Here is a 9,595-nt window from a genome sequence, read left to right on the forward strand (position 1 = left end):
TAATCAAATAGTTTCTCACCAACTTCTTGGTATGTATGTTCAAACTAATACAGTAGGTCAGGAGCCCTCTCAGTCCTTCCAAACACATCCTGCAGTACTCCTAAATAGTCCATGGCCATGCAATCTTGCTTACTCATCCTTAGGTTGTGTATGGTATCCACAGCTAATCCCTTTAGACTTTCAGCTATCCGCTACTTCTTCTGAGATTCTGGGATATCCCACTCCTCTAGGGCTTGTGAGGCCTGATCCATCCAGGATTCAAAATCTTCCTCTCCCTGAGGTCTGGGTTTTTCTTGCCATAAAAGAAACACAGTTTGCGGTATCCAAGCCCAGTGAATGGCTGTGTAGGCTTTAAGCATTTTTCTACAATACTTCTCAAAGCATTCAAAACTTCAGGCTCTATAGTATTTATGGGCAATGGAACTGCAGCTTCTGCATCATGTTTCAGCTGGATTTGCTTTCCACAAGTACAGGGAAATAAGGTGGAGTCCAAGGCAGTACAGGCAATCATGGACAAGCCCCCAAATGTAGCGCACCCACAGGTGTAGCTGAAGAGATATGGGTTCCTTCCTACCTGACTCTGGTGACACCCCTATAGGCCCAACACAACAAGGTGGCAAGAGGGACAGATTTTATTCTAGGTGACACATCTAGTTTAAAAAGGCAGTAGCACAACCATAAGCAAATTATTTTAACAGTGCATCAGTTAGCAATAAAGCAAGGTGAGATATGCATGCAATAAAAACATACATTCACCCTCTTCTCCAGAACTCAACAGAAGAAAGTCTTGACATTCAAACATGCACAAAGAAGGCAATATCAATGAGCAGTAAAGCTTTATAATGTAGCAATACAAACATGGGGAAACATGCAATGTCATTAAAGAATAAAAAAGTCATAATACAACAATACAGATATGAGAAAATGCAATGTCATTGAACAGGAAAATTATTGAAGACAGCAGTACTAACATGAGCAAAATGCAATGTGGAAATCCTTTGAGAGGGTCTCACCCAAACAAATGACTGGTGGTAGAAACATGGCCTCAAACTGAATGCCAAAAAATGTATCATCATCCTCTTTGGGAAAGTGACATCCCCAAAAATGATCACATTAATAACAAGGTCCTAAGCACATAATCAGTTGTGAGGGACTTGGGCACCCAGGTTGATAGCAAACTGACTTTTGAACAGAAAGCTTCTACATGGCCCACCTCATTAGTAAGGGTATCTCATCCAGGGACAAAAAGGTTATAACATCTCTGTATTATTCCCTTATAAGACCCATTATTGAGTACAATACCCCTTTAAGCATGTACCTCACAAAGCACATGCAGCAGTTGGAGAGACCACAAAGGTTCCTCATCAGGAGAATCTAGGGTCTCAAACATCTACCCTGCACAGATAGGCTAAAGGCCCTGTCCTTCTACTCAATTTCATACAGACTCCTCAGAGGTGACCTCTGTCTGGCGTATGAAGCAATCACAGACCCCCCCCCCCCTTGATGGGACTGCTGCATATCCGCAAGTCAAGCTCCACTCGAGTAACCCACACACTCAACCTCAACCTGGTTTGTGACATCGATAGGACTTGTTGGCAGGACAGATTTGTGTCCCAGAGACTTCCCCTTCTGTGGAATAGACTCCATCTCAACATCAAGCACAATACCTTATTACACCTTTTTAAGTGCAACCTGGATAACCGGATGGGGAAGAGAAAATACACCCCTGGGATTCCACCTGTGTCCCTGCTGGACAGGAGCATCAGGTGCTAACTTATCAGAACATGGGCTAAATTCTTTGGCTAGACTTGTAAGGGCCACAAAAAAACCCCCACCAAAAATAGCTTCAACGTATCTGTGGTTCCTGCCTTGAAGCCATTTTTGTTTTGTTTTTTTTGTAGACTTGTAAGGGCCTCAGGGCCAATAGCCTAGTAACTTCCAACAATCCTATGATCCTATAATGGAGCATGCCCCAGCTGGTACCATGAACTCATATGTATCATAAATAGTTAAGAAAATAAAGTAATGCATACATGTATAAAATCAAAATAAGGTAGTACTGTATATATTTCAACTTATAAGGCTGTCATAGTTAAGTATATGCAACTGTATTATACTGAACCACTGAAATGAAAGGAAATGTGCTATATCAACAGTGAGTACTTTGCTAATGAAAGCATTCATGTCGGTAAACAGTAGTTGTCAGCATTTGCTGTTGCAACACTTCACTGGAGACTGTTTATGGTGTATCATTGCAGAACTTAATGCAGTTATTCATTCCTTTTACACAGAAAGTCATAATACCAATGACCCTCAAACAAACTTGTCAAAATTAAGTCATTACATAAGTACTTGCACGATATGTGACAATGCTTAATGGCATTTTCAGATTCAAGAATGAAATGTTCACTTTTCTATCATTAAAATGAAGGGACTAGCTACTTAGCACTTATGAGTTAATTTGTTGTCTACATCTCTCTTTCTCTTTAATTTCATTTATTTTTTTTTTCTTTTTGTTTCCCTTTTTCTTTTCATTCAGAAAATGCTCACTACCTCCCCTGCTCGTCTGAATACTATTTTTTGAGGTGAGGTCAGTGGCTGTACCCATGTTGCCCTCTCCCCTCAATGCAAGGCAGCATAGTAATCCAAGATTCCATGATTCAGGACATGTTGGAGGCTATGGTTGAGAGGCAGAAGAGAAATACTGGCATCATACCAATCTCTTTTACAGTGGGTACAAGACTCACTGACCACCATCATCTCTGATCATTGAGCCACCAAAGGCCTTCATCCCCAGTCAGGGTTACCCTCATCAAATACATCTGCTTGGGGCATTATTTGATATCCTCCAAACCTGGGTGGAAGCCTCCTCCCAGAATTCTCCATCTATCGTTTGTGTCCATGATCTGTCATTTGTATGTCTTGTGAGCCTCCCACTGTCAGTCCATCATAATTTACTGTCTATCTGTCTGCTAACAGTCTTAAATACTTTCATCTAAACAGAAATCTTAGAAAAGTATATATTTTTAATTTAATTTAATGTTGATTTTTATACAGTGTGCTTATATGTCATATTTATATTTATCAAAGCAAGTAATTTAAGTATTTTTAACATATGAATTTAAATTGTTGCTGTAACTTTAATGACATTGTTGAAATGACTGATTAATTATGCATGTATGATGATGTCATATGTTATGTAACAGGAAATGCATTTAATGTTTTTAAAGCACAGGAAAATGATTTGGCATTCAGTTCTGAAGAAGTTCCTTACATTATAGAAGGAAAGTGCTTAACTTGTTGGTTAAACTCTGTGATAGTAGATCTGACTAGCGTTATTGTGTTCCTTTGGATTTTTGGTACATTGTTTCTTGGATATTTTTTCATTATCTATGTAAGATGAAATGGCTGGCTCTGATTCATCATGCAAACCTTTACACCATTAATATGACACAGACTTAATGCCTTTGTAATCACTCCTCATCCTGTACTTGCATAGTTTGGGTGTCTGTGAATTCTGAACTATGTGTTTATAATAATTATACAGCATAATGGCATTTACACACTCCACTGTTATGTAGTAGTGCATTTGCAGTTGTCACTCTGAAGCTTGGCAAGCCCCCCTGTAGCCACATACTCTATCAACTTATATATTCCAACTCCAGGATCACAGATCAGAGAAAAAGAGCAAATTTCAAGTTTTTGAAATTTTGAGTTTTAGGTATTTTGTGCCAACATCAACTTTTACATATTTTGAAATATTTTGACTTTAGATCAAATAGATGAAATGAATGTCACCCATATAAATATATATATATATGTGCATATAAAAAAATATAAACTAAACACTATTTAAAGCACGTTGCATAAATTGACATAAACCACACTTTCATTCAAATAAAAAAAAAATGCATCAGTATTTTAATTTACAAGTTCATAAATTTTCTTTTAATTGCTGTTACTGCCACACATTGACAATTATCTTTCCCTTTTTACTTACATTCCAAAATTTTCACAGTGTTAACAGTTATTTTTAAAATCATTTGTATATACATCTCAAAGAAAACTGCACTGTACTTTGTAAACCTAATTTGCTTATAGGAAACGCCAATACTGTCAGGAGCATAATACGTAAATTGCTATCCACTGCTTGGATGTACATAGTAGAAAATATTAAAGTAGAACTGCCACATTAAAAGTAGCACCATATGGATAAAAGGATAAATTAAATAATTTTAAACTAATATTTCACATTTATAAGGACTGTTTTCCTGCTCTCCTCATATGGGAGACTGCTCCCCCCTCCACACCCCATGCAAAGTATATATAACAACTCTGAGGTTACACTAAACTGAGGGACAGTGTGTATCTTCCTAATTTGGTCTACATTATAATCTGCATACAAAAACAAAATCATAGTTTGGTGTTGTAAGTTGTGATCTTCTGCATTTTTGTTGTTTTGCACTTTCGGCTTTTTCGTCTTGGTATTTTAAAGTTTGGTATTTTGTAAATTCGATCTACTGAAGTAGAGCTATACATATATATATATATATATATATATATATATATATATATATATATATATAAAAATACACACACACACACACATAGACACACACACGCACACACACACACACACACACACACACACACACACACACACACACACACACACACACACACACACACGACAGTTCATCAAATTACCTTTTCACTGAATAACAAATGACAAAAAAATGACTCAAAAAGTTTGCTTGAATTGCAATTCAAATATATTAGGGGGTATTACATATACTGCAGACAGTGCACATCAGGTGCATAGCCAGAAATGTATATGTTGTGTCAAACTTTATGTTGTTTCCCACTATAACCCTCCTATCATTTAGAAAATGTATTCAACTCTCAAACTGCTGCCCTCTGCACTTTAGAAAGAGGCTTTTATTTTCAATTTCTGACACTTGTAACCCTAAAAAGTTAATTTTTGAGGCACATTTTTCCTAGGAAAATGTGTTTTGCATAGCAATGTACAATAGACAATAGTTCAGACAGTTCTAAAAAACTATGCACTGTTTGCACTATACATTTTCTGAGAGATGTATTGTGAGTATGCCTGTCTACACCCTTGGTATAGATTTATGGATCTACACTGGCATTGTCATGTATACTGTGGAAGCACTCAAAGGAAATCATTTACATACAAAAAGACTGATGTTTGAGTATACATAGAGGTTAAATATTTTTAACCCTTTCATTACCTTATATGTATGAAGGAAACAATAATGAAGTTGTAATGTCAATGTACATGCATGTAACTATAGGACATACTGAGAAGAATCATGCACACCAGTACAATTGTTCCAATAATAGTATTAATTCTGGAAACAATCATTTGTGGCAGCCGCTTTCATGTTTTGAATGAAAGAGAGGGTGACTGCTCATGCATGCTGTGTATTTGTGTACTGCAATCCAGAAGGACCTGACACTTAAAGAAGACTGCCACTTTGACCAGCATATCAACAGAATAGTGTGTTGCTATCCATATTTACAGCTGTCTTACTATAACAAATAAAAGATGCATGTACTTGCAAAATGAGGGGCATGCTTATGTGACACATACCAACATGCACATAAATCAAAGAAAACCTCATGTTTAGTCACTCCCTTGACAACTGGGCTGTGTGTGTTGGAATGTCAGTATATCCTAATGCATGTGTTTTGCTGTGTGATAGAAAGAGTAAAATTTATAGTTAGAACATATAAGGCTTAGCCCAAACAAAACTACGTGCAACCAGAGGAAATGCATCATCTGCCATGTTATAGTTATTTGATGATAATGTACTTGTGGGAGTGTAATCAATCATATTATGTGTCCTTCCTGCTGCAAAGCCACACCATACATTTTTTTTGCCATGAAGTGAGCCTTGTAGAACATGTTGGTAATACCTATATGACAGTGCACTAACATACATTAATTTCAACATGAGTGGAGATCTAATCATGACAAGCCTATATGTGTTTGACTTTCAGTTGTTATGATACTGGACTTATATTTAGAAACAATTATTTACTGCTGTAACAACATTTTTCTTTTGCCTTGTCTGGAATGATCTCCTTAAAGCACGTTGAAGAAGGGAGCTATAAATACTTTACATGACATACTATAATGTGCATCTAATAATTATACTTGTTTTGAGTCATACTTTATTCTAATAAATTCTGGTAAAATTGTATATATGCAAATGCACATAAAATTAACTATGGTCATTGTTATGCTTAACATACTTCTCAAAGACTCTATCTTACTTTAGCTTTCATTACACAGAGTTGTGTTGCAATTTTCATTTTGCAGCTTGATAATTATACTTCAAGTCCAATTACTAATAAAATCATTGTGATTATACTTATTCTGACTCCCTCAATAAAATTATCTACAATCTGGATTTGAACCATGCATTACTTCTGGTGTTACTGACAACATTGCATTATTACTGCAGTGGTGGTGCTGTGGTAGCGTTGTGACCTCACAGTAAGACGTTGTCCTGTTTGATTCTCAGCTAAAGCGTCTTCTGTGTTGGGACATGCGTGAATGGGCATACCTCCGTTGAAGGTTGTGCGTCAGGGCTGACAACTCGGCACGTAAAAATCTACTGCCAATCATTAGCAGACCGAAGTTCCACTGTGGCGACCCCTAACTGGGAAAAGCCGAAAGACACAACAACAACAACTGACAAAATTGCATTAACAGATCAAGCCACAGTGAACGTTCATAACATTATATTTTCTCTGCTCAGTACTCTCTGGAGTGCTGACTAAAGTGCACAATCTCCAATCTTATTTGCACTACTGATGGTACTCCAAATTTAATTTTTCAGTTTTTGCCTTCAGAAGTTAACTGTTCTTTGCTAGTCACTGCTGACAGTCAACAATACACATCACCAAGCAAAGTATAAAGGCAGAATATTAAAAAAATAAGTCAATAAAAATATTAAGCAGTGTGCTGATTTATTCAAGTAGTAACATTTTAAAATATTTAGCACTGAACCCAGAACCTATGGCATTGCCCAGAAACATTTGCTGTTTTAACAGTGTTTGTCACATGATAACTTGTATTTCTGTAACACATCATCATGCCTTCATGCAATGACACTTATTCATAAAGGGGCCACACAGGAATTTACGTAAGGTAATTTTGTACACAGCATATACAAGTAAGATTTACACCATTTTAAGGACAGGCTTTACTTTCATGATTACTTGTTATGATAATATGTACAATGGTTTTGATTAATTATCCATATTTCCAGAATTATTATGTTCTGATTTTAGTTCCTCATACTTTAGCACATGCCATGTTTGTTATATCATGCATATAAAAATATGCTATTACTATTATCAATAGTTCAGGTTCCAGAACGCAAACTTTGAAATATTAAAAGCTAGAATCAAACCTTGCATTATTGCTGGTGTCAGTAATATCTTTCAGCATAAACATGTTGAGCCGCAGTGAAAGTTACATAATTATTGTCTTGTTGGCACTGAGTACTGTCTAGAGTACTGACTCAGGTGTAACTAACCTAGTCTCATTTGCACTACTGACAGCATTCCAAATTGCATTTTGAGTTTTTGTCTTGGGAAGTGAATTGTCACCAATACACAGTGCACAGCTTAATGGATGAAGCAAATACACAAATAAATAAATAAAAATGTCTCTGCGTGGTTATTTACCAACTCTGTTTTCTTATACCATTAAAATGTGGACATTAGGGATCCATACTTTCAGAAAAAACATCACCTTCTCTAGATTTGAACCATGAAACTGTGGCATTAGCTTAAAACATTGACAAAATTAACAGTGTTTGCTATATCAGAATAGATACCATGAGATAGAGATAGTAAAACACATATAATAAAGCTTTCATATTCTAACATTTTCTATTTAGAGAACAATATATTCATGTTTTCACACTTGTCCATTGTCCTTCAACAGTAGACATCTGGATGAATCGGATATTTGAATAAGTTATGCTACCGAAATATGTCACAGTACAAAGACATGTATAAAATACATAAGTGTGTTCTTACATTTCTTTTGTGAGAATTTTTCAATTTTGCTGCATTTGTGATATAATTGCATTAATATTTTGCATTACTTTTGAACTTTTCTCTTTGTATAAGTTGTACATACTTGATATGACACTTGTTACTCAGAAGCACAGTTACCCCTTAAGCATATTGCATAAAGGTGATACAAAGGATATCAGTCAAAGTAATCACAAATGTTGCTATACGCCTAGTCTTCCTGACACACCCTCTGTAAGTGCTCATAAAAGAAGCAGGAGTGTTAAACGAGTATTAGTCATGCAGTAATCCCAATTAGTTGCAAGACGTTAGCAAGCCACAGTTCTGAATGCTCACTCTTGGACTGCTATGGCATGGGCAAATCTTCACGTAGGTCTCTTACTAAAAACTGTAGATTACATGCCCTTCCATGATCATATCTGGTGACAGGTAATCAATGATGTGAATGCTGTGGGTGGCCAGGACTGTGATTACAATACCTTCAGTCATCACGCAAGTGACATGATCATCAAACCCAAGAGAGAGCCAGTGTTATTGCATGGCAACAGAGAGCTATGAGGATGGTCCTGCTACAGAGCCATGTTTTACTAAGTCATAGGGGTTCCTGCTGATTGTAAAGGATCATGGTAGCTCAATACAGTTGCCTAGTGTCATGCTGAATGTGGGTGCACAGGTGAAAGACAACCCAAGGGTGTTTATTGTTGATGCTTCAGGTATGCCATATTTATATATAAATATATGTATAGCTATATATATATATATATATATATATATATATATATATATATATATATATATACACACACATATATATATATATATATATATATATATATATATGTATATGTATATATATGTATATATATATATATATATATATATATATATATATATATATATATATATATATATATATAGGTTCCCTATTATATGATCGAAGATGCATTCTTTTGAATGCATCTTGATCGAACTTGAAAGCACAAAATGGCAAAATACCGAAATGGCATATAAGCAAATTCTTTCCCTGGGAAAGAAATCGAATGGTCACCTTCATTATTTTGCTGTTTTTGTCACTGTAGTGCAATCTCGGAGTTGGTATATTTAAGTAGGGGGGTGTGGGGAGGCAAAGCCCCCCCACTTTATGTAATGTTTTAAAGTTTTTTTTTTTTTAGAACAGCGATTTTTTTTCCTTGGGAAAAAAATTGCTGTTCTAAGTGCTCAGGATTGTAAGCTTTCACTTACATGGGGTCGATAAATCAGCGTTCGCTGATTTAATATAGACCCTATATATATATATATGTATATATATATATATATATATATAGAGAGAGAGAGAGAAAGAAAGAGAGAGAGAGAAATAGATAAATAGGTAGATAATAGAGCTGCAATTTATATAATTGTATTTAGAGTTATAAATAGGGCTGTCTTTCATGTGGAATCTTCTGTTTAATGCTTTTTCATACCTTTATCCATCTCCAATTTGTCTGTCTAGGTACATCTGGTATTCAAGTTCCAT

This window comes from Protopterus annectens, chromosome 12.part0, assembly GCF_019279795.1.
Source record: "Protopterus annectens isolate FY-2018-M chromosome 12.part0, PAN1.0, whole genome shotgun sequence".
NCBI lineage: Eukaryota > Metazoa > Chordata > Ceratodontiformes > Protopteridae > Protopterus > Protopterus annectens.